At 49.7% G+C, this 22,568-nt stretch overlaps 1 long non-coding RNA gene across 1 annotated transcript; it reads left to right on the forward strand.

The window, feature by feature from the left end:
• The first annotated feature begins 889 nt into the window (after positions 1-889).
• Positions 890-20,703, forward strand: LOC131491426 (uncharacterized). The gene is made up of 2 exons (XR_009251449.1): positions 890-1,287; positions 20,084-20,703. It is a non-coding gene; the product is annotated as an uncharacterized LOC131491426 (long non-coding RNA).
• The last annotated feature ends 1,865 nt before the right edge of the window (positions 20,704-22,568 follow it).

Below are 22,568 nucleotides of genomic sequence, written 5' to 3' on the forward strand. Positions count from 1 at the left end.
GTTAGCGTTGACTCAGCTGAACACAAACGTTCCCTCCTCCTTAAAGCACTTTCCTCACTTGGCCTCCAGAACAGCCCCCTGATCATCACTCCCCATCCCCCCACCTGCGGGCCTTCAGTCTGCTCGCTGGGTGCTTCTCAGTCTGACCCCCTGATGCTGGGAGCCCCAGGCTCAGCCCTCGGACCTCTTCTCTGGCCTCACCTATCTTGTTGGTGATCCCATGCTGTCTCCCTCACGCTTTAAGCACTAGGTGATTCCCCGAGGATAGTTCCAGGTGAGACCACTTCCCTGATCTCCAGACCCATCTGTCTGGCTTCACGTAGACTTCTCCCAGGCATCTTGAAGTTGACACACCCCGGAGTGAAGTCCCCATCCACAGCCACCCCAAACCTACTCCTTTCTTAGTCTTCCCATCCTGGGTAGCTGCAGCATCACCTTCCCAGTCCCTTGGCCAGACCCTCTGGGATCATCCCAACTCCTCTCGTTCCTTCACGGGCTACATCCAGTTGCTTAGGCTCTCCTATCAGGTGTATTTCCAAAGCACATCCAGAGTCCCGTCATTTGTCACATTTCCACCACCACCCGCTCTGAGCCACTAACCTTCGCTCCTGGATGATTACAAACACCCTCCTTCTCCCTGATTCCCCCCTTATTCCCTACACTCTGCTCTCAACCGGTATCCCAAGTGATGCTCTAACAACATATGGCAGACACCGTTACTCCTCTGCTTAAAAATCTCCGATGGCTTCCACGTGGAAATCGAGGTCGTTTTAATGGCCTCCCAGACCCAGCGTGATCTGCCCGGCCCTGTACCCACGCCTCCTCCCCTCTGGCTTGTTCCCTACTGCTCTCACCTTTGCTCACACCCTCCAGCTGCTCGACGTTCTTCCTCTTCCTGGTGCTGGCCCAATGCCAGGGCCACGGCACTGGCTGGGTGCCCGTCCCCAGCCTCAGGCCAGCTCCCCTACCCTTTGGACTTCTGCTCAGACCTTCCAAGTGAGGCTGCCTTGACCTATTTCAAACGAAACCACGCTCCCCTCCGGAGTCCCTAGCCCCTTCTCTGCTTTATTCCTGTGTCCTCTGTCACGACCACGCTACAGATTTCACGGATTTATTTTCTTCATTGCTCATCTCTCACATGCTAAAGTTTTTCACCTCACATCCCCTGTGCTTAGAGCAATGACCAACACTTGTAGGCACTCACCACGTACTTCTGGATAAAAGGATGAATGGATGAACCTCTACACCACAGATGTGGTCTGGAATAGGATATTTGGTGTATTTCAGGTAAGTGTCTCTGGCTTCCTTTCAAGGCTCTGTAGCCCTTGGAAGAATAGCCAGCGGTTGCAAAGCCATCTTTCCTTCTTCTTTTTCTTGGTCTCTTTAAAATCTGTCAGCAGTCGCACCCTCTTCATCTGTATAAACACGGGTTTCAAGATGCTGTACAACCAAAACTAATGAAAATTATCAGGCCGTTTTGATAAACACAGACAAAGGGAAGTCGGGGGTTACGGATGACAATTGCAGTTTTGTATCAACGTGAGCATCCCATTTATTTCATCAAAACTGCCTTGCTCTTATTGATTGACTTTATAATCAGTAAAGGTTGTAATCTGTATTCACAAAACCAATGCACACAAGTAAAACATCGCTTTTTAAAAATCAGCTTTGTATCTTGCGTTCCACGCAAGACTTTTTAAAAACAGCTAAAAATACGTGCGAAAAACCACTGAGTTGTCACATGACCTCTGAAAGAGCTTTCTGTTTCTGAAACTGAGTTGACTGTTGTGTAGCTAGGCGGGATCGGGGGTAGATACTGGCATTTTCCCTAGTCAGTGACGGATCTTGCAACGCTGGCTCCGCATTGGGTGTCTAGAACTTTCCTCCTCCCAGGCCACACCCACCTGCCCAAGTTTTGAGGATTGATTTTCAACTGCATAACTCAGCACCGTGGACATTTACTTTCTACACTCCTAGAAAGCGCCGGAAGCAGAGCGTGTCAAAGCTAGAAGGACTTAGCGGTTCGGAGAGCTTCCTAGCGAGGGGAAGCAGCTTGATCAGTATCATACAGGCCCTTGTAAAGGAGCGAGTCACATTTGAGGATGTATCAGTCACTCTCAGTAGGATGAATGCACACGAATGATGTTATTTCCGGGCTCAAAATCCTTGCGCGGCTCCTTGGCGCCTAAAGAAATAACCCCGTGCTCCTTTATGTGAAATGCGAGGTTTTTCGCATTCCTTTTCCGGCTTGATCTCTAGCCATCTCTCCCCGATGTTGAAGTTCACCTTTCAAACGTATCAACTCATTTTTCCTTCTTCACGCACCCAAATCTTCCATGCCTCTTTAACTTTGCTTTTGCCATTTACCACCAGTGCCCTCCCTGCACATCTCTCAGGCTGTCATTTATTCTTTTCCTCAAATCTAGTTAGGGTGTCACATCCTCCTCCAGAGAAGCTTCCCTGCCTCCTTGTCCTTTTCACACCCTCCTCCTCTGTGCCCTGACTATTCTTCTATGAAATAATGATTCTGATAGTTGTCATTTATTGAACACCTACTAAATGCACCAGACTCTGGGCTGCACACACTGAACATGAACCTACTTGGGCCTCGCAGCCAGTCCTAGAGACAGCTACAATTAATCACCTCAATTTCACATGGGAAAGTGTAGGCGGACAGAAAGTACCTTTCCCAAGGTCACACAGCCAGAAGATATGCGTCTCCTCCAGAGACCGTCTGAGCCACGGTTGGCTACGGAGTAGGTCCCCGGGGGGGACTTGATTGCCCGGACTCCGTTTCGGTCCAGCCTCTCCGTTTACTGAGCCCATCGGGGTGCGTGTGAACTCACGTGGCCTTCCAGAGGCCTGTGTAAGATCTCCCCGTGTAAGCCGCCTTCTCGTCTCCTCTTGATAAACTCCTTGAAGTCAGACAGCCTCAGAGCTGCCTGTCCCGTAGGATCTTTCATTTTTGTCTTGAAAGTGTGGCAGGAAATGTCTCAGCTGTTGATATGTCAGAATGGAGTTTATTATCACTAGCAGACCTGATGTTGGGAGCGGTGCAAAAGATGTAAATAATATGATGCCGGCTGGAGCTCATTCCGGCCTGTGAGGCCCAGGCATGTCCGAGGGGGTAATACACAGGGCTGTGGGAGAGTCGTCTTCGTAAATGCTGCAATTTTTTTCTGGAGCTGTGCCTACATTTCCCAGGGATGGGACCAATACGCCCAATACATTTAATACGGTGTATTGGAAAAAGCTCTGGATAAAGAGTCAGAACAACCGAGTTTGAGCCTTGCAGTTGACCTTGGCAAAATCCCTATGGTTCTCTGGGTTTCCCTCAGAGAAGATAATGAAAGAACCTTAGCCTTGTATAAACCATCTAGTTCAATCACTGTTCTGAGGCTTGAGTAGCTTTGCCTGCCTGCCTCCCTCCCTCCCTCCCTCTTTCCTTCCCTCCCTTCCTTCCTCTCTCTCTTTATCTGTATAAATGCACCTGTAGATATGTGTGTCTACATATATATATATATATATATACACACACACACGTATGAACATATATCTGCATATGTGTATATCTACATACGCACATATATACAGGTGCAGATACACATATGGTGTCCCCATTTGTCCTTCTTGCACACAAGGCTGATATGAGAGTGAAGAAGTATGGGGAAGCCATGGCCCTGTCACATCTCAGGCAGTTAGGAGCGGGCACAAGGCTGAAAGGTCCTGGGGCAAGACAGAGGCTGGGGTGGAAGGGATGGTCCTGCCCCCATGGTGCAGGCTAAAGGAGTGAGGACAGGGAACACGCACATCTGGACAGAATGTGTGAGAGGTGGTGGATGGCACGAGGAGAGAGGGACAGCAGATGCATGAGAACAGCCAAATCACAGCAAGGTCAGAGCAGAACAGAGACCCCGGAGTTCCTGTAGCTGGCATTCAAAGCCCCTGGGGGACACAGCACTGTATCCCCCCGCTTGGGGCTCTCCCTAAGGCCTGGCTATTCTGCTTTCCCGAGCTCTGCAAATTTTTTGATGGAATTGCCTAATACCTAATGTATCAGTCAGCTCTTGCTGCGTAACGAACAAGGAACCATTTACTATTTCTCATGAGTCTTTGGGCTGGCTGGGAGGTCCAGTTTGACTGATGGCGCTGAGCTAGCTGGCATGTCTGTGGTCAGCTGGCAGGTCAGTGGGGGCAGTTGGCTCTGTATGGCCACAGTTGGGGTGCCTCGGGCAGGGGCAGGGTCCAAGGGAGACAGAGAGAGAGAGAGAGGGGGGGAACAGGAGGGAGAGGGAGGTGTGGAAAAGCACAAGAGCTTCTTCGAGCCTCTGCTATGTCACATCTGCCACTCTCCCATTGGTGGAAACTGACTCCAGGGTCCAAACCCAGAACAAACTGCCAAGGCTGTGGACACAGTGAGGCCATCGTTTGGGGCCATTAATGGATTCGACCTGTTACTTCTGGGGTCACTTACGCGAACTGCCGAAGCAAGCACACCAAATTAATCAGTGAAACAGGTGTTTACTGAGCCCCGACCACATCTGCACCTTTTTCTCGTATCTCATGTGCCAGGGATTTGGAGGTGAGTGAAAGAGAATGCTATCATCCCAACTTCACCTCCAAGGTGAAGTCCTTACAGAGGTCTCGTCCCAGATCTCTTGCTTTCAGGTTTGCAAAGTGCAGCCCAGAGGGGGGCGGCGGGTCTGAGGGTGGGCACGGGGGAGGGGCCCACTGCTCTCCACCTCTATGGTTCTGTGTCCCCCATCACAATGGGGGAGGGCCCCTTGTGCAGGTGACCCTTGCCACTTGCCTTCCCTCTCCCACCCCCGCCCCTGCACCCCTTAACACGTGACTTGCAACAGAACCCCAGGCCTCACCCACATGGCCAAAAGCGTGAGGAGGCATGAATCTCCAAAGCTGCGGAGGGAAGGGCCCGGAGAGGAAATCTATATTCGAAAAATCGTTAATTTCACTTAAAAATCACGTCTGTGCTATTGACTATGTCTGCTGCTTGGAATTTAGTTTATGGTTCTACTTCATGGTTCGGAGGCTTGGCTGTGAGGAGAGTATCCGGGGAGAGAGTCGCTGATGCATCATTTTTTGTGCAGCCACGTAGACTGTTGTTCAGAACGGGGTGTTTTGGGGGAGGGAACTAATAGTCGCAGAGCCCTACGATGCCCCAGTGGGCATTCCGGTCCCCGGTTTACGGGTTAGGAGCTGCGCCACAAGGTCTTGTCTTGCCCAAGGCCACAGAGCTTCAGAAGGCAGAGCCCCCACCAGGGTGGACCCTCAGCTCCCCACTCTTTCCCCTTGATCCCATTGACCACCCGCCAGTTGGCAGACCTCTTTTTGCCCAGGTGCTCGTAGGGACCCCCGTCCAGTCCCATCCTCTGTTTCTTTTCCTTCCCTGGCAGTGCAAGGACTTTATTTTCTGAAAGCACAAAGTGTTCCCGACATAAAATCATCCCCGAGAAGATATACTTTCCTGGGTGACTTATCGTTCTTTGTGTTTTTAGTGCTTTAAGATTTTTATGTTTCCAATAACCCAAAGAAAGATGATGGATATATAATAACACTGAGCAATAACAGACTGTATTTACAAACACATATATATGCTCCATCAAATGTACATATTTTTATACCTCTCACCCATCTTTCTGGGGCAGCTGCATTTTTTGAATTACACGGTGTAAGCAATGAGCCCATCATCCTGTTCACACATCCATAAATTACCCAGAGGGAGCGGGGCATCCTGGAAGCATCCCTGCTTTAAATCACCTGCAAATATATTTCCCCCTCCTTTCCCCAGGATAGCTCACCTGGGAACAGGGTGGTGGCATTCTAGAGTGGGGGGGAAGAGGGCTGCATTAGGAAACAAGAGTCCCCCTTCTCTTTCGGACTCAGTATTTGCTGTGTGGCCCTGGGAGAGTTGCTTCTCTACTCTGGGCCTCAGGTCTCCCATCTGTGGAATGGGAAACTAAAACCAGAGATGGGAAGCCGTTGGCCCTGGGTTATTCAGCCAGGCAATGATAGCAGGGAGGCCAGATAAGACCGGGTCTCTCCTGTGTCCCCATGGCGTGGGGGCTCCGGAGGTCACTGGTGGATCCTTTCTACGGCTCTTCCAAATCTTTCACTTTCGTCAGTGGTGTTTGCACACCCCTTTACCCACGCACAGCCCGTAGGCGAAATCACGAATCCGTGGTCTGGAAGGGTGATGTTGCATTATTCATCATCCCCTGTACCGTGTGACTTTGTTTTTAGGGTTAATTTTAACTTCCTCATAAGCTGCAGAGGAAGCGGGACACCGAGGGGTACGTGTTTGAAGGTTGCCGAGGGCCAAGGTTAGAAATGGGGCACCACAGAGGCTACGTTGTGGAAGCTGGCCAAGGTGGGGTATGCCTTCAGGGCGGAGCATGGATAACCACCGGCGGGATCCTGTGTAAACGGAACTGCCTGCTGTGGTCACAGCTGAATTCAGCCCCAGCATCCAGGTTTTTCAAGCTCATCTTTAATTTACCCGCCTGGAGTTTTCAGGTCACCATGTATTATTCATGAGACCCTTGTGAATGTAGCGTTCGAGGCTCTGGATGAAGAGATGCCAGAACCAATGAAAACCAAAACCCAATTCCTAAAGAATTCCGAGGCACAGCCAGGTGACTCTCCAACAGGAGAGTTTTGGGGACCTCCACGCCAGCTTTTTCCTGGGCAGCATCTGCAGCTGAATCTTTGCTTTGGGGGTCTTCCCTTAGATCAGAGCTGATGAATAATTGAAACCTCTTCCCCCGCATCCTCAGCGGAGAAATGGAGCCCCGACTCTCCACTCGGTTCTCACCAAAGAGAAAAACGTGCCAATCGGTATGTTTTTGTGAAAGGTGCCCAGAGGGACCGAAGAGGAGGGAAATTACAATGAGATGAAAATGAGCCATTTTAATAGTTTATTGAAGAAGTTGTCAAACATCGCTTTGTCTTTTGTCTCCCTTCAGTCAGTTCCTGCCTGAGTCCTTGTGGGCTGTAGGCACCAGGCTTGATGATTCACACTTAACGCTCACAAGAACCTGGGTGAGGGAGGGACAATTAATGTCCCCATCTTACGGAAGAGGAAACTGAGCCTCAGAGAGGTCAAAGTTATTTTCTCAAGCCAGTTTACTGTGAGGCAGTTTATTTTGGGAAATGATCCCGGGGGTAGGAGAAGGAGGGACCATCCTTTTGGTCCAAGGATGCCTCTGTCACCCAAAGGATGACCCAAGGATGCCTGGTCAAAGGAAGTTAACCCCCCCCCCCACACTTCTGGTTTTATGCATTATGGGGATCAATCGTATGTGTTGACTTGACTGGGTCAGATGCCCAGATATCTGGTTCTATTATTTCTGGGTGTGTCTGTGAGTGATTCCAGAAGAGATTGGCATTTGAATCAGTAGACTGAGTAAGCAGATGACCGTCTGCAGTGTGGATGCTCATCACCCCATCTGTTGATTAGATACAGCAATTACATGGAGGAAAGGAGGATCCTCTCTCTCTCTGCCTGCCTGTTTAGGCTGACCATGGTCTTCTACTCTCAGACTGGGACTTCCGTCATTGACATTCCTGGTTCTCAGACCTTTAAACTGAGACTGGAAGCTACACCACTGGCTTGCCTGGCTCTGGAACTTGCAAAGGCATCCTGTAGAACTTCTCGGCCTCCATAGTTGCATGAGCCAATTCTTTGTTATCTATCTATATCTATCTATCTGTCTGTCTATCTATCTATCTATCTATCTATCTATCTATCTATCATCTATCTCTCTATCAATATATCTACCTATTATCTATCTATCTATCAATCATCTATCTATCTACCTATCATCTATCTCTCTATCTACCTATCATCTATCTCTCTATCTACCTATCATCTATCTGTCATCTATCTATCCATCTATCTACTTATCTATCATCTATCATCTATCTATCCATCTATCTACTTATCATCTATCTATCTATCTATCTATCATTTATCTATCTATTTATCTACCTACCTATCATCTATCTATCTATCTATCTATCATCTATCTATCCATCTACTTATTTATCATCTATCTATATATCATTTATCTATCATCTATCTACCTATCATCTATTATCTATCTATCTATCTATCTATCTATCTATCTATCTATCTATCTATTGTCTGCCTACCTATTATCTATCTATCCATCTATCTACCTATCATCTATTATCTATCTATCTATCTATCTATCTATCTATCTATCTATCTATCATCAATCTCATCTCATCTCATCTCGTCTCATCTCATCTCATGTCATCTCCTGTTGGTTCTGTTTCTCTGGGAACACTCACTAGTGTATGCAGGCACCAGAATGACTGAATGGGCTCCCAAAGGCATCCCATGGGTACAGAGAAAGCTCAGGGGAGAAAGCAAGAGATAGCATAGCTGAGATAAAGTTCTGTCAGGCTATAGCTACCTGTAGCCAGTTGCCACAGCAACAGCTGAGGCAAAAAAAAAAAGTGCACCAAGAGGAGGTAAGACAGGTTGTAAAAAATGTCTGACCCAGTCTATCTCTTACACCTGCTGTGCCAACTTTCGGTCCAGTCTATCCCAGAGTTCACGAGGTGGGAGTTGGCTGAAATCTCTGAGACAACACTCTATGTGGATGAATTGATCAAATTGCAGTTCCTACCACTGCTTCAGGTCCTCAGGGGAAGGGATCTTCGTCGCCTCTTACCTCCAGCCACCATTCTAAATTTCCCTTATTCTTGGCCAATACCCCAGCAGATGTCGGTTGTCTGCCTGGTGAAGAAACCCAAACCTTATTCCCCAAGAGTCCGAGCTCCCAGTTGTTTTTCTCCTGCCGGCCGGGACTGCTGTGATACCATTTTCAGCTACTGTGTGTCATGGGAGCACCGAGAGATGTCTCTCTGTGTTCCAGATGGGCTTCTTCCTGCCACGTCAGTAGAAGTATTGGGGTGAAGTACTCATGCCAAACGTGCGTCTCCTTCTTCTTCTCCTCATGCCTCTCTTCTTCTTCTCATGCTTTGCCTTCCTCTTCTTCTTCTTCTTCTTCTTCTTCTTCTTCTTCTTCTTCTTCAACCTTCCTCGTCTATCCCGTGGGAACCAGGATGCAGGACGGGAAGCACAAAGACCACGAGTGTGTCACAAAGCAAGGGTGAGAAAGACCAACACAACTTTTACCCTTGATTCACCGGACCCGTATTTCCTAGTTCTCAGTGACCCAGATCCGGCGACTGGATCTGCAAGGCATTGTCCCAGAGGTGCCTCCTTCAGTGAGCCTTTAATAGACTATTTAAATGTTCAAGTATCTCCAGCTCATGCACACATTGTTGTCAAGGCTCTTCCCAAGGTGAAGCTGCGTGGGATCCCTCCTTCTTTAAATCTATGATTGGTGATTCTGGCAAGACGATGCAGACAGAGACAATAAATCCATAGCTAGAGTGGATATCAATTCCCATATGGACCATTGCTGTCCTGTCTTCAAGAAAAGGAGGCTGACGTAATTAATCTGCCCCCAAGTGGCTAGCTGGTGTCCTCACGGTGGCATTTTCAGGGCTCATTTTCAGTCTCTGTTGCTGTTAGTTGAGGCATCCATTGGTAGTTGTAGCTAGGAAAGCCCCAATGAGAAGGAGCCCATGTTGCTAGCCCTATGGACCATCTCCGTCCCTCCTATGTGGCCGCTCTGTGCTTAGACCAATTGCACGACACTCAGGTGGCCAAGGGAGGAGGCTTGAGTTGACTCAGTTGGCTGAGTCAACCTGTCTATTTTGTTGTTGGATGCTTCCTCCGCCTAGATCTTTTGATCTTTGTGAGACACAAATATCTGCATGTCGTGTTCCCATACCCCCAGATTCATTCCCACGCTTCTTCCCCTGTCCCCAGACTTCCTTGTTTCTAACCTCTGATCATGCTCCTTCTAGGCCCCTGACGGATGGTTGTCACTGCTCGGGAATCTATATACGATCGCACCTCAGCTCATTTGTGCCTTCATGCTTGGTGAACAACAAGTGTGCTCAAAATCCTGCCTATGGGGAGGAATTCTGTCCCTGCCCAACAACCCCCCCCCCGCCCCCCTTGAATCTTACTCAGTAAGTTGCAACCTGAGTAAGGTTGTAGAGTTATTGCCATTTCTTTTGAGTAGCACTAACATTTATGTGAACCAGGCCTACTTAAGATGGTCATAAGGAAATTCTCAGGGGGCCACGGGGGTAAGTGGAGGGAGAGATGGTACAGGAGATGAGAGGGGTTGTCAAGCTCCAACCACACACGTGGTTGCTGCAGCAAAGACGGGAGTAAGAAGATGTGTCAAGGGAACGCGAGTTGAGACGCTGAAGATATTCAGGGTTGGCATAGGATTTCCATTGTACTCACGGGGAATCAGGACTGGGACAGCTAGTAACTATGGGTGGGGACAAAGACAGGCTGGAACTTTGATCCAGAGCGCCCCCCACCCCTCCGTATGCCTGGGCTTTTTACATATGTGCTAATATTTAATTTTCCCAACACTGCCATCAGGTATGTGGCATTATTTTCGTTTTACAGATTGGGAAACTGAGGCTCAGAGAGGGAAAGTCACCGTGACTCACCAGGGACACACCGTGAGTTAGTGCTGGAGAGGCACATCTTAACCCTGTACCAGCTTCATTCTGAAGACACTGCTCCATTGGTGGAACGAGGATTGCCTTCCAGAGCCCGGAATCCTTCCCTTTCTTCGTTGTATCTTTCTGAGCACAGATGTTCCCTAGGTCGGGGAGGACTTCACTACTGGCATCTTTTATATCCTTGGTTCTTGGGCTCAGCACCCACGATGAGCACACTCATGCAGCAGTCACGCCTTTGTGGCTCCTTTATCCCAAGGCGTCTGCTCTACCGACAGTATCTTCAATCCTCGGGTTGAAGAGTTTTCTCCAAGAGTGTCCCTAAGGTCCCTTAGGCTCTGAATCTTTCAGCAATTAGCAAAGCTCACACCTCCAGGGTCTAGTTCTTAGCGGGATGACTTCCAAGGAATGACACGATCTGGTTTTTGTTATAGAAATCGTAAGAGCTAACATTCATTGGGCACCTACCATGTGCCAGGTGCTGTTCTAAGCACTTTACCTAGATCAGCTCATTTAATCTTTGCAGTAATTCTATGATGAACCTGCAGGGTTTATGTCCAATTTTCACTTGAAAGCAACAAACAAACAAAACCTCTCGAAACCCAAGTACAGAGATGTTTGGTGTCTTGCCTGAAGTCATGTACCTAGAAGGGAGACAGGAAGTATTAACCCAGAGCCTGCACTGTAACTGTGACACATGCCACCTCACTTAGACTGCAGTTTGGAGAAGGACAGTAGGGCAACTGGGCTGGAGGTAGGGAGACATGTCAGTGCTGATTGCGAAAAGCCAGATGGCGGCCCGGACAAGGCTGAAGGAGTCTAGAATGGGGAGAATCTAGAATCCCGGAGAGTTATTTCGGTGACAGTCTCCGTAGGACCTGATGTCACAGCTAATTCTGTTGATGGCCTGCCCACCTCCCCGGAGGCTTACTTCCATCTGTGGTATCTGTAGATCTTTGCCTGAGGGCTTTCTCTGAAGCTGGGGAACTGCCTGTAGGTAAGACAGGATGTTAGTGCCAGGGAATTAACACCACCCCCCCTCCTCCAATATCAAATGACTTGTGACTCTGAGGCTTGTTTCGACACCATTTCCTCAAGTTGCCACATGGAATTGAGTTTCAACTGCCCACAGCACAGATGGCTTGAGAAATGCATCCTTGGTTGATTTCCTTTCCTTCCCTGCCTCCCTCCCCCATTCCTTCACCTCGAGCTTCCTGCACCCCCCAAACAACTACTTGTGTTTACATCCTTGTCTCAGGGTTTGCTTCTGGAGGAACCCAAACTAAGGCAGAGGCAGATGGCTGCGGGGAGTGAAAGAGCAGGAAGAGTCAAAGATACTCCAGAAGGACCGGGTGTCTGGCTTGTGTGATGTTCTGGGAAGCCTGGAACTCTGTGGTAGGAGTGCATTTAGGAGGGCATGCGGGGTGGGGGTGGGGGTTACAATGAGCTACATTTAGGGCCTGGAGGGTCTAAGCTGCCCGTGGGACCCCTCAGGGCAGCTGATTCACAGGCAGTTGGCTCTGGAGAAAGCTGAGCTTGGAGAGAACCTGTCGTTAGACTCATCAGGTCACTTCATGACCACCCCACGGTGTGGGCGTGACTGTCCCTGCACAGTCTCCTGAATCATGTCAGATCTTCTCCCCAACTCCTACCCAAATGGAAGCATAGAACGTTGGGGGTGTTTAGGTGGGTGGGAGCCAAGAAAGCAGTCCTCAGGAGGAAGAGGAGAGGAGCACGTTTACACTGACGAACGTTTATTGAAGTTCTATCAGAGGGTGCAAGCACATCGTTGATACATTTCCAAAAAAAAATAATAATAATAATAATAAAAGAGAAAAAAAAGACATTTGGGAGATGTTCCCTGCCCTGCAGGGGGTGTTTTTTAATAAGTGATGTGGTCAGGATGTTGGTGTAATTTTTCTCAGCTGGTGTTGCAGACGCTCTGTTGGAGAAGTCATTTGGGTTTCATAAAGGCCAACATGGAGATATCACCAAGTCTCATTTGCATCCTACACTCTCAAAGCAGGATGTGACTTTGACGAGGTCTGGTCTAATATCCTACCCCACTGATGCTGGGGTTCCTCTGGTGCATCCCTGCCTCAGGAGCTCATTTCTTCACAAGGTCCACCATTTCAACATTTCCAAGGATTTCACCGTTAGATAGCTCTTTCATCAAGCTGACATATGCCTCTCCATCACTTTAGCTCATGGGCTCGAAACTTGCTCCCTCCTTTCCCGACTGACTTCCTCTCCTTCCCGTGGGTAGGGGGCCTTGTAGGGAGCTGGAGGTAGTGGCTTGCCAGAGCGGGTCTTCTTTTATTTGGACTGAACTTGCTTTTGGCAGTGGTGTTCCCAAAGTCGGAGACTCAGGCCTTCCTAGGTAATGGTCAACCCAGAGTCAAGAACTCAGGCCAGAAAGTCAGACAACCTGGAAGGTGCAGACTGCTGTGTAGGCTGCTCAACCTGTCATTCCCATTGTAGACATCCTGTACAACCGTACCTGGCAGCCTTGAAGGTGGACCTTGACCTCTTCTCTTCTCAGCATGGGAAGCAATATTCTCAATATTCTCAATATTGCCGATGCTGGTCCCTCTGTGAGAAGCACAGTGGCTTGTGAGATAGAGAGGGACTGACAGACAGAGAGAGAGAGAGAGAGAGAGAGAGAGAGACGATGTCTATAAAATCAAAGTGAATAATTCTATGTTCACCTTGGCTCTCAGGCCAGAAGACTGGCAGGCATCTCTAACACCTCTTTTCTCCTCCCCAAGTCCTGTTGTGTTTGCCTCCTTCTAAATACATCCCAAACCCACCTGCTGGTCTCTGTCTCCCCTTTGCCATTTTATCCGGTCCACCATCATCTGGATTAACAGCACCCTCCCGGCTGGTCTCCCCCACGCCTTCCGGTCTGTTCTCCACACAGCAGCGGGAAGTATCTTCTTCAAATTCAAATTCACCAGATCTCCTCCCTGTTTAGAATTCTCCAGGGCCTTCCCAATGTTCTTAGGGCAGAGACCAACATTTTCAACAAGGTGTCATGTGATCCTCTGTCGAGGTTCCCTGTCGAGCTTCTCCCCAGCTGAAGGGCCACCGTGACCGGACTGGCGCCACGATGGGGAGCGCGAGACTTTAGAACAGGGTTTTCGGCTTCAGCACTGCTGGCATTTTAGGCCAGAAAATTCTTTGTCGTGGGGGTTGTCCTGTGCATTGTAAGCTCTTTGGAAAGATCCCTGGGCTCTACAATTAGGTGCCATAAGCACCCCTACCCCCCGTTGTGACAATCAGAAATGTTTCTGGACATTGCCAAATGTCCCCTGGGGGACCAAATACCCTCCCGCCACCAGTGAAGGACCTTTGCTTTGGGAGAGAGCCTCAGACTGAAGTCCAATCCCAACGCTGTCTCTTGTTAGCTGTGATGTCTGGTAGGCCACTCAACCTTTCTGTGCCTCAGTCTCCTCATCTGTGAAGTGGGGTTACTAATGGGGGGCAACCACACGGGGATACGATGATCACATCAGGTCATTTGTACCCAGCATGCACGCGAAGAAGCGTGTCGGTAAAGTGCTCCGTGCCACGCATGCAAATGTTTGATAGATAAATAAATAAAAGGCAGTTAGTTCTGTCGCTATTATTGCGTTTGGTTTTCTCCACTCAGAACTGGCGGGGGGGGGGGGCTGATGTTGAAGAGGAAAGGTCCTCAGATACACACAACTGCCCCCCCCATCCCGCCGCCCCCTTAAAAAACAGCAGCCCCTTCTCAAGCCAGGGAAGAAAATCAACCTGCATTTTTTTTTTTTCCCTAAAAACTCCATTTCTTGAGGGAACGAGCATAAATGATCTCTTCTCCTTCGGGAAACAGTGGCCTTTTCCAGGGGACGGTTTAATCTTTTGGAGACAGATGAATATGAGCCGCCGTAATCCTGCAATGCTACAGGGAGAGCTGGGGAGAGGGAGAGAATTTCAATAGGGCCTTGGAGACTCTCGGGGTGTTTCAACAATAGCGCTTGGTGGCTCAAAGTCCGCCCCCCCCCATCCCCGCCCTCCTGGTGACACATTCCTGGAAATAACAACTCAGGCTGATAAGAGGGAATTTCAAGGGTGGAAAGGGGGAAGGTCAGGTCCTTCACGGGGTTATGCCCAGTTCTCCTTAGCAAGCAGGGGTGAGGATGTGCCTCATTTGCTCCACCGGATCCCCTCTCTGCCCTCCTCCCCGAAGCTCTGTGTGCTGGGAGGCCGGCCCTAGGGACTGCCTCTTCGGCCCCTTGCATGTTGGATTCCTATTGGATTCAGCCCCTGGGAGGCAGCATCAGGGGACCCAAAGATGCAGGCAGAGAGAGCAGATGAATTTTCCTTTCCTTTCCTTTCTCTCCAGACCAGCCCCTGCGAAGCTACAGGCACCTGCTCCGGGTTTGGGTAACTGCTTCCTTCCCTTTCCCGCTCCGACCTGGGAGTGGTGACTCCACACTACTGTGCTAACCCTTGTTGGTTTTCTCTAGCCTTGCCCTTGCCTTTGTAAACAAGAGACTTTATTAAACAGAGGCTCAATGACCATGTTTGCATATGCCGCTGGTTTCCTGCTGGGCCTCTGATACCAGGAGCCCAGAATAAAAAAAGAGTAAATTCCAGTCTTGGATTGATTGTCCCGCAGGCTCTGGGTTTTTATGGACCCCGTTTGGCTCATCTCTGACTCTTCGCTACGGCACCTGGCACAGAGTAGGTGCTCAGCGAGTGTCTGTTGACTGGAATTAGTGGGGTTTCTAGTTAATATAGGAAAGAGCAGTCAGGGCAGACAGCTCCTCCTCCTCGAGTTTGTCAATAACACGCTGATGCTGTGGGCATCACAGGGACATTTTGGTGAGAGGCAGGAGACGTGAGTGGGTCCTGTGATCTAGCCATGCAGTCTTAACTCAGGGTCCTGCTGGGCCTGTGGAAGGTCCCGAGGGAGGGCAGTGACCTACCGTGCCACGTTTGGGAAGAGCAGCATCCTAGTGGAAGCTCTGGTGACGCGCGGGGTAGGAAAGGCTCAGAGAAGAGAAGCTACCCACCTAACCTCACGCAGCCAGAGAGGCAGAGAGAGCCCAAAGCTGGTGACCTAGTCACCAGTGATAGAAAACACCTTGCTATGGCCAAATGCACTTGTAGCTTACCTCGGTTTTCACAACGACCTTGCAAGCAGGATGCCATTAGGTGTAAAACAGAGACTCAGCTAAGGTCACACAGGCAGGAAGACGCAAAGCTGGGATTCGATTCTGACTTTAAAACCGTGTCACTCTGCTTCAGTTTGCTCTCTGTGGCCCCTCAGGAGGGTCTAAATCTCCTCTCCCAGGTTGCGATTTGGGGCGCCTGGGTGGCTCAATTGGTTGAGCGACTGACTTCGGCCCAGGTCACGACCTCGCGGTCCGTGGGTTCGAGCCCCGCGTCGGGCTCTGGGCTGACGGCTCGGAGCCCGGAGCCTGCTTCCGATTCTGTGTCTCCCTCTCTCTGCCCCTCCCCCGCTCATGCTCTGTGTCTCTCTCTTTCTCTCAAGAATAAAGAAACATTAAAAAAATTAATAAAAACAGGTTGCGGTTCAGCTAGAAAGAAAGGAAAAATACATACATAGTAATTTTTTTTTTTTGGTAATTTTAATCTTGGGGAGCATAGGCAAAGACCGACCAGCCCGCACGGGTACTGGGGAAGCAATGGCAAGCAGTAAATGGAGACAAGGAATTTTTAGAAGTATAGGTTATTGGACAGGGACTGGTAGGGAAAGGCTAGTCAACAACGATCCTTTGAAACTAGTTACCTTGTGGTCTTCCATATCTTGGAAGTATCCAGGGTACTGGATGCGGAAGCTAGACCTTCCACAACAATTTCAGACAACAATCCAGATCCTACTACTACTCATTCTGCCTCTGGTCTCTCTTCTCTCAGGGCCCCCATCCTTTACCCAGCATGTGACCCTAATTCCGTCACTCTTCATTCAAAAAATACTTATTGGGCACCTACTATGTGCCAGGTGCCATCCTAGCTGCTGGAATCTACAGCAGTGAACAAGTCAGACAAGATCCTCCCCTCCTGGGTGCTCCCATTTTAATGGGGAAGACAACAGACACATAATAAACAGATGAAGGAAGGTAATTTCAGAGAGAGGTGCTATGCAAGCAGTAAATAAAATAGGGCAATGTGACAGAGGGAGGCTGGCGCAGGAGTGGAGACCCCAGTGGGCAGGTGCATGGATTAGATTTGGGGGATTGTGAGGGGAAGTAAAGAATCCTCCTGGTCATGGGCAAGCTGTCGGGATCACCTGTCTGGACCCCGTTTAGGCTCCCAGGCCACCATCTCAGTGCGGGCAACACAATGATATTCCTTGTCTACCTCGTGCTGGCCGTGAGGTGCTCTGCCTCTCTAGACCTTCCTCTTCTTCTCCACTCCAAGGCTGAATGACGTCTTCTTCCCGACACTGGGCCACCTTGCTCCAAGGTGGACATCTCTTACCTTCGCTTCCAGGAACAATGTAACTCTTATTTTTTTTCCCCAAAGAAGTTGGCAAGAATATCTATAGGATCTCAAGCTTTCCTTGCTGTTCCTTCATGGCCAAGGAGATTAAAGAAACTAGGGAGGATGGGATTATTCTAAATAGTGACCCGGAGAGCCTCCTGGCTGATAGAGCCCCCCCCACCACTCCCAGTCATGTCACACCTTGCTTGGAATTCTACTGTTATCGGTCCCCCCCTTGAGGTTAATCAAGGCTCTCTTCCCATGCAAATGTGTCTCTAGGATGAGCTTTGCACCTTAGTCGCCACCTGCCACCTGCGGGTCAACCTCTTTGTCATCCCTAACAAGGAAATCGGCCAGTCTGAAAGCTAGGTACCTGGGGATGGTGGAAAGGGCACGGGATTTTGGAGCCAGAAAGATCCACCTTCGATTCTTTGGACTACCATTTGCCAACTGTAGGAGCCCGAAAACATTCTTCACGTCCTTGATCTTGTGTTTCTCTTTTGTGACGCTCAAGCACACCAACCTTGCAACGTTATTATCCAAAGATTAAAGGCAGTCTAAGTGGATACCCAGGGTGGCGGTGACCCGCGGTTTGGGCCATAGTGCTCCAAGAGTTCCTTTCCTTTTCTTCTCTTGGTCTTTGGCTCGTGCTCCGTCCTGTCTGCCTGGCCCGAGCTCCTACTTCTCCCTTGGTCTCGCAGGGGTGTTGAGCGAGTCTTGGCTGAGACACGGCCTATGGCAACCTCTCCTTGCAGAGGCTGCCAAATGTCAGCCCCTCCGTAATAAAATTTTCTTTCCCCCATGGGCTTGGAGGAGGGCTGGACAGTCTGATTGTGCCCGTCCCTCCATGATTAAGGTCTGCAATCAGCCCAGCTGCTTGATGGAATTTGAGCCGGCTGATTAGCAGGGCGCACTCTGGCCTCAGGTTAATGGATGATCTCACACTGTGGCTGCAGAGTAATTACCAGTTAAAAGGTCTGAGGCCAGGGCTCTGTGGTCTTGGGGAGGCCTCGGCCCATTGAAATGCAGAATCAGGGAAATAATCTTATATCAGCCAGCAGCGGATAGCCAAGGTGGGGGCCCAGACCCCACGGATGTGGCCCCAGAGCTCTAGGCTCATTCTCCAGGTGGCCAGATGGTCTTTGCTTGTCTTGAGGGAGACAGCTCAGGGACGTGGCAAGAGGGGAGCCTGCAGGGTCAGATAGACTTGGGGGTGAATTCCAGCAGGGACCGTCTACTGCTCAGGGGATCTTTGGCAAGGCACCTAAGCTCTTTGAGATTCTGTGTCCTCATCTATGAAGCGAAGTTAAGAACGCCTGCCTCCTAGGGTCAGCGTGGAGCTTACTCAGGTCTGTACAGCCCATGAGGCATAGACAAGCTCAGCACAGAGGCTCTCTTCACCTTCCTTGTGGTTTGTGTCTCTGGTTGGTCAGTGCTTCTCCCGATTCTCCGTGAAGACTGCTCTTGACAATGGATTGACCTAACACGGATTTACCGAACATCGATCGTGGGCCAAGCCAGGATGCCAGGTGTAGGAATAAGACACTATCCCCAAATTCCATGGAGCTTATGGTCTTGTGAGGTCTTGTCAGGCTAAGAAATAAGCTGCTGGAACAATGCTGTGGGAGACAAAAACCAGGAGCTGGAGTGCTTGTCTGAGACACTGATGAGTGAGGGAGAGTGTGAATGAATGTATGAATGAGGGAGTGAGCAAGCAAAGGGAGAGTGAGACAGTCAGTGAATAGAGGGATCACTGAATGTGGGAATGATTGGGGGGTTGACTTACTGATTAAACGAACGAAATGTGCGGACGGAGGGATGAGGGCGTGAGGGAACATACGAGCGACGGAGAGAATGAGTGCATTCGGGGTTTTGCTCTGATGTCACAGTTTGAGGACGAGCTATCTCGTTCACCTTCTTGACACCTGTAATCTCCCTCTTCCCACCCCAATTCTCAGTCACCCCTCCCTCCTCTGCTTAGTTTTATTTTATTTTATTTTTTCATAGCACTCAATGCTCTCTGGATGTATATAATTTCCCAATTTGGTATACGTATTGTTTATGGTCTGTGTCTTCCCTCTTATCCACGGGGGCAGGGATTTTTTGGGTCTGTTCGTTTCTATGTTCCTAAAACAGTGCCCTGTATGTGGTAGGGACTCAGTAGATGCTAATGGAATGAATGAACTACGTGAGAAGTGGAGGAGGTGGGGGAGAGGGTGTCTAGAGCCTGAGCTTCTGGGTCCCATCCCCAAGGTCCCACAGCCACGTTTTCCAGATCTTTCTTTCCAGAAGTCAGCAGCCCTGGCCCTGGATCCCCAGAGATGCAGTCCCGGGTCTCCTGGGCCCCACCCTGGGGCTGGCCTTGTGGTGGGTGATGTTGGCTCCTGGAAGAAGGGAGGGAGGAGAAGAGAGAAGGCAGCGGGAGGGCACGAGCTGCCGGTGAAAGCAATTCTGTCTCCTCCAGCAAGCTCAGCAGTGGCCACTTGTCAGAAGAACCGGCAGGGGAAAGAAATGACAAAAAAAAAATCAGGTCCAATTTATCACCTTGAAATCGTGTTGAACAAGCTACCAGAGCTACTTGGGTTTGAAGAACTCCCCCTTTTCCCCCCTGTACAGAACAAACACCACTAAATGCCTCTCGGCCCGCACAGCTGAGTGTTGGCGACGTTTCTGCCAATTAAAGGGCTCCCTGCCGTGGGGGTTGATCCACGGGGGCTGTCGAGGGGGGCTGGTGGAGAGAATGGAATCATTAAAATGGGAGAACAAAGAAGGCAGGACAAGTTCAAATGGGATTAAGGCATCGAGAGAAAGTCTGCCTATCTGGGGCATTTATGCCCAGGGTTGGGCTGGGTGCCTCTAGTAGAATTTACCTGTGGCCCTGGCAGAAGGTAATGGTGGGATGTGTGTGTGTGTGTGGGGGGGGGAAATGGGGTGTACACGCAGGAAAGGCTTTCAGGGCACCCCAAGTATCTCCATGTCTACTGAGCTCTTTTCCTCTCAGTTCACTTCCAGGGAATTCCAAAGAATGATGATTGAAATGCTCCCCAGGCCCTATGGATCCAAGCCCTGCCTCAACCCAACCATCTAATCTCCTGCAGTCCCCCGAAAGTCCCTGATGACCACTGTTGGCATGCGTCCGGTGACAGAGAGCTTCTTCCCTCCTACGGCACACCTTTCCCATCTTGGTTTGACCCCCGACTCCTACAGAGTCCTTTATGATGGCAGTGATGACACAGAGTCTGAGTTCACTGAGCATTTACTACACGCTGGGTGCTGTTGTAGGTGCTTTCTAGGTATCGGTTCCTTTACGAAATATTCAACTCTTTCTCGCCCTACTCTCCTCTTTGCTGTCCTCTCCCAGCCTCCAACTCCTCCCTCTCAGGGCCTTTTCAAGGGCCGTTCCCTCTGTCAGGAGCACCGCTGTGGGGTTGAAACAGGATCATGAATGTGGAAGGACCTGGTGCCTTGCTTCCCACAGTAAGGGCCCAGCCGATGACAGCTACTGTTATTGTCCACCCCCGGTACCAGCTTCTGCTGGCTGTGAAACAACCTATGTGCCTTCTCAGAGGCCCGCCGCTATTAAATTTCTGTTACTTCCCACCCGTATGTCATCGTCACCTTAATTAACATTAAAGGCAATTATATCGCGAGTCGCCTATTTTGTGCCTGGCGTTGCATCAGTTGCTTTACATCCGTCTGTTTCCCAATCTTCCGAATAACCTTTCCTGTTGAGGAGACTATGGCTTAGAGAAACAGAAGAGCCCGCCTAAGTTTGCACAGCTTTGAAAGGTCCCAGTTCGGGATTGGAACCTGTGTTTGGCTGACTCATAACCCGGGTGCTTTTTTATCGGGCCACACACGGGTCCGTGCATCCTTAGTTTCCAGTGTCTTCTATCAGCCTCCGTGAAATCCTGACTGCACATCTGATAGTGAGGCCTTTGCGATAACTGTAACAAATCTAGGTTTAATTCAGGACTGGCTTCTATGGAGCTTGTGGTCATCTCTTACTATTAAATCTTTTTTTATATAAACTTCTCCTCACCTATGTTTCTTTCATCTTGGGCTTAGGCAGTTGGCTTTGGGATCAAAATGCAAATGTTTTACATCCATCCATTTTTATACACCCAGTGCTGCCCAGATTCCAGACCCTGCTTCACTCCTGGCTGTCCCCCTACCCCTCGAGATGGAGTCCCCTGAGCCCCATCTGTGACTTCATCCTGCCATCTGGGCTAGGCTATCCTTGACATGAGCCCCTCTCCCTCCACTTCCATTCTGGCCCAGCTACGAGGAATGTTTTCTATGCCAAGTCACGTTTCCATCTGGTCACCTCCTGTTTACTAAGCCCTTCAGTCTTGCTACTGCTTGGCTTTGTGACCGTCCCTCGCCACCCCAAGATATGTTGATTGGGACCAGGACTAAGTTGAAAGGTGATCTCATCTATAAAAGCTTTCCTGACTCCAACCCATTGTTCCTACTGGTAGAATTGGCCTCACTCTCCTTTGTGACTCAGGACACTGGGCAGGCTCCATTCTGCATGCACATCTCCAGTGTTTTCATTTCTCTGACCCCAGATATTGAAATGAGGCGATTTCAAGCTAATTCCTTCTGGTCCCACCATAGTCAGATGTTGAGACTTTTCAATCAGGTCATGATCATTCCATGTAATTTCCAAGGCCTCCACCCTTTTCTTTGGGGGTCTTTGCAGGTGTCAAAGACCCTGAGATGGTTTTCACGGAATGGACCAATCATGGGCATCATCTGTGGGGCACAGACCAAACCCACTGCAACCTGGGTGACCATGGGTTGATGGGGCTGACCTCTGGCCAATGGGGACCCCCCCTTAGATGCTACCAAGTCAGTTTGTGTTCCTGTATTCCCTGATTACTTTAGGTTCAAGATCCTTTTCTTCACCTAAGCAATTCTCTACTCCACCCTTTCTCATCCTTATGGTCCCTTCCCAAGTTCTTCTCTCTCCTTCTCCATTCTTCTGTCCCTTACGTGGTCTCTGCAATCAGAAAATCTAGCACTGCTGCTGTACATCTGATTCCTTTTGCGTTTGACCACGTTCACAGTGACCTCTGGTTTATATTCTTCAGAGGATGACTTATACCTGCCTGTGCAGCCTGGGGAGTGTGGGAGAGGAGAGAACCTTCGGGTCCAATGGAGAGAATTCAGTGATCCCCTAAGCATAAGGATTTGGTCTCATTTGTCTTTCGCCCCATAGTACTTATCCTGGTATAAGGGCCACAGCAGGTGTTCAACGAATGCCGTGAGCAATGGAATGAATGGCAGATCCGCTTTTCTGGAGAGTGCTAGGTCACTATTTCTGGATGTTGCTGCTGGACACCTGGGACCATGCTGACGCCTCCAAGGAAGCTGAGGCTCAGAAAGTGTAAGCATTTTCCCCAAATCACCTGAATAGCCACCTGAGTCATAGGCGGTGGAGCCTGGATGCGAACGCTGGTTTTTGGGCTGATGCTCTGCCT

The sequence above is a fragment of the Neofelis nebulosa genome, chromosome 12, assembly GCF_028018385.1.
Source record: "Neofelis nebulosa isolate mNeoNeb1 chromosome 12, mNeoNeb1.pri, whole genome shotgun sequence".
Classification (NCBI taxonomy): domain Eukaryota; kingdom Metazoa; phylum Chordata; class Mammalia; order Carnivora; family Felidae; genus Neofelis; species Neofelis nebulosa.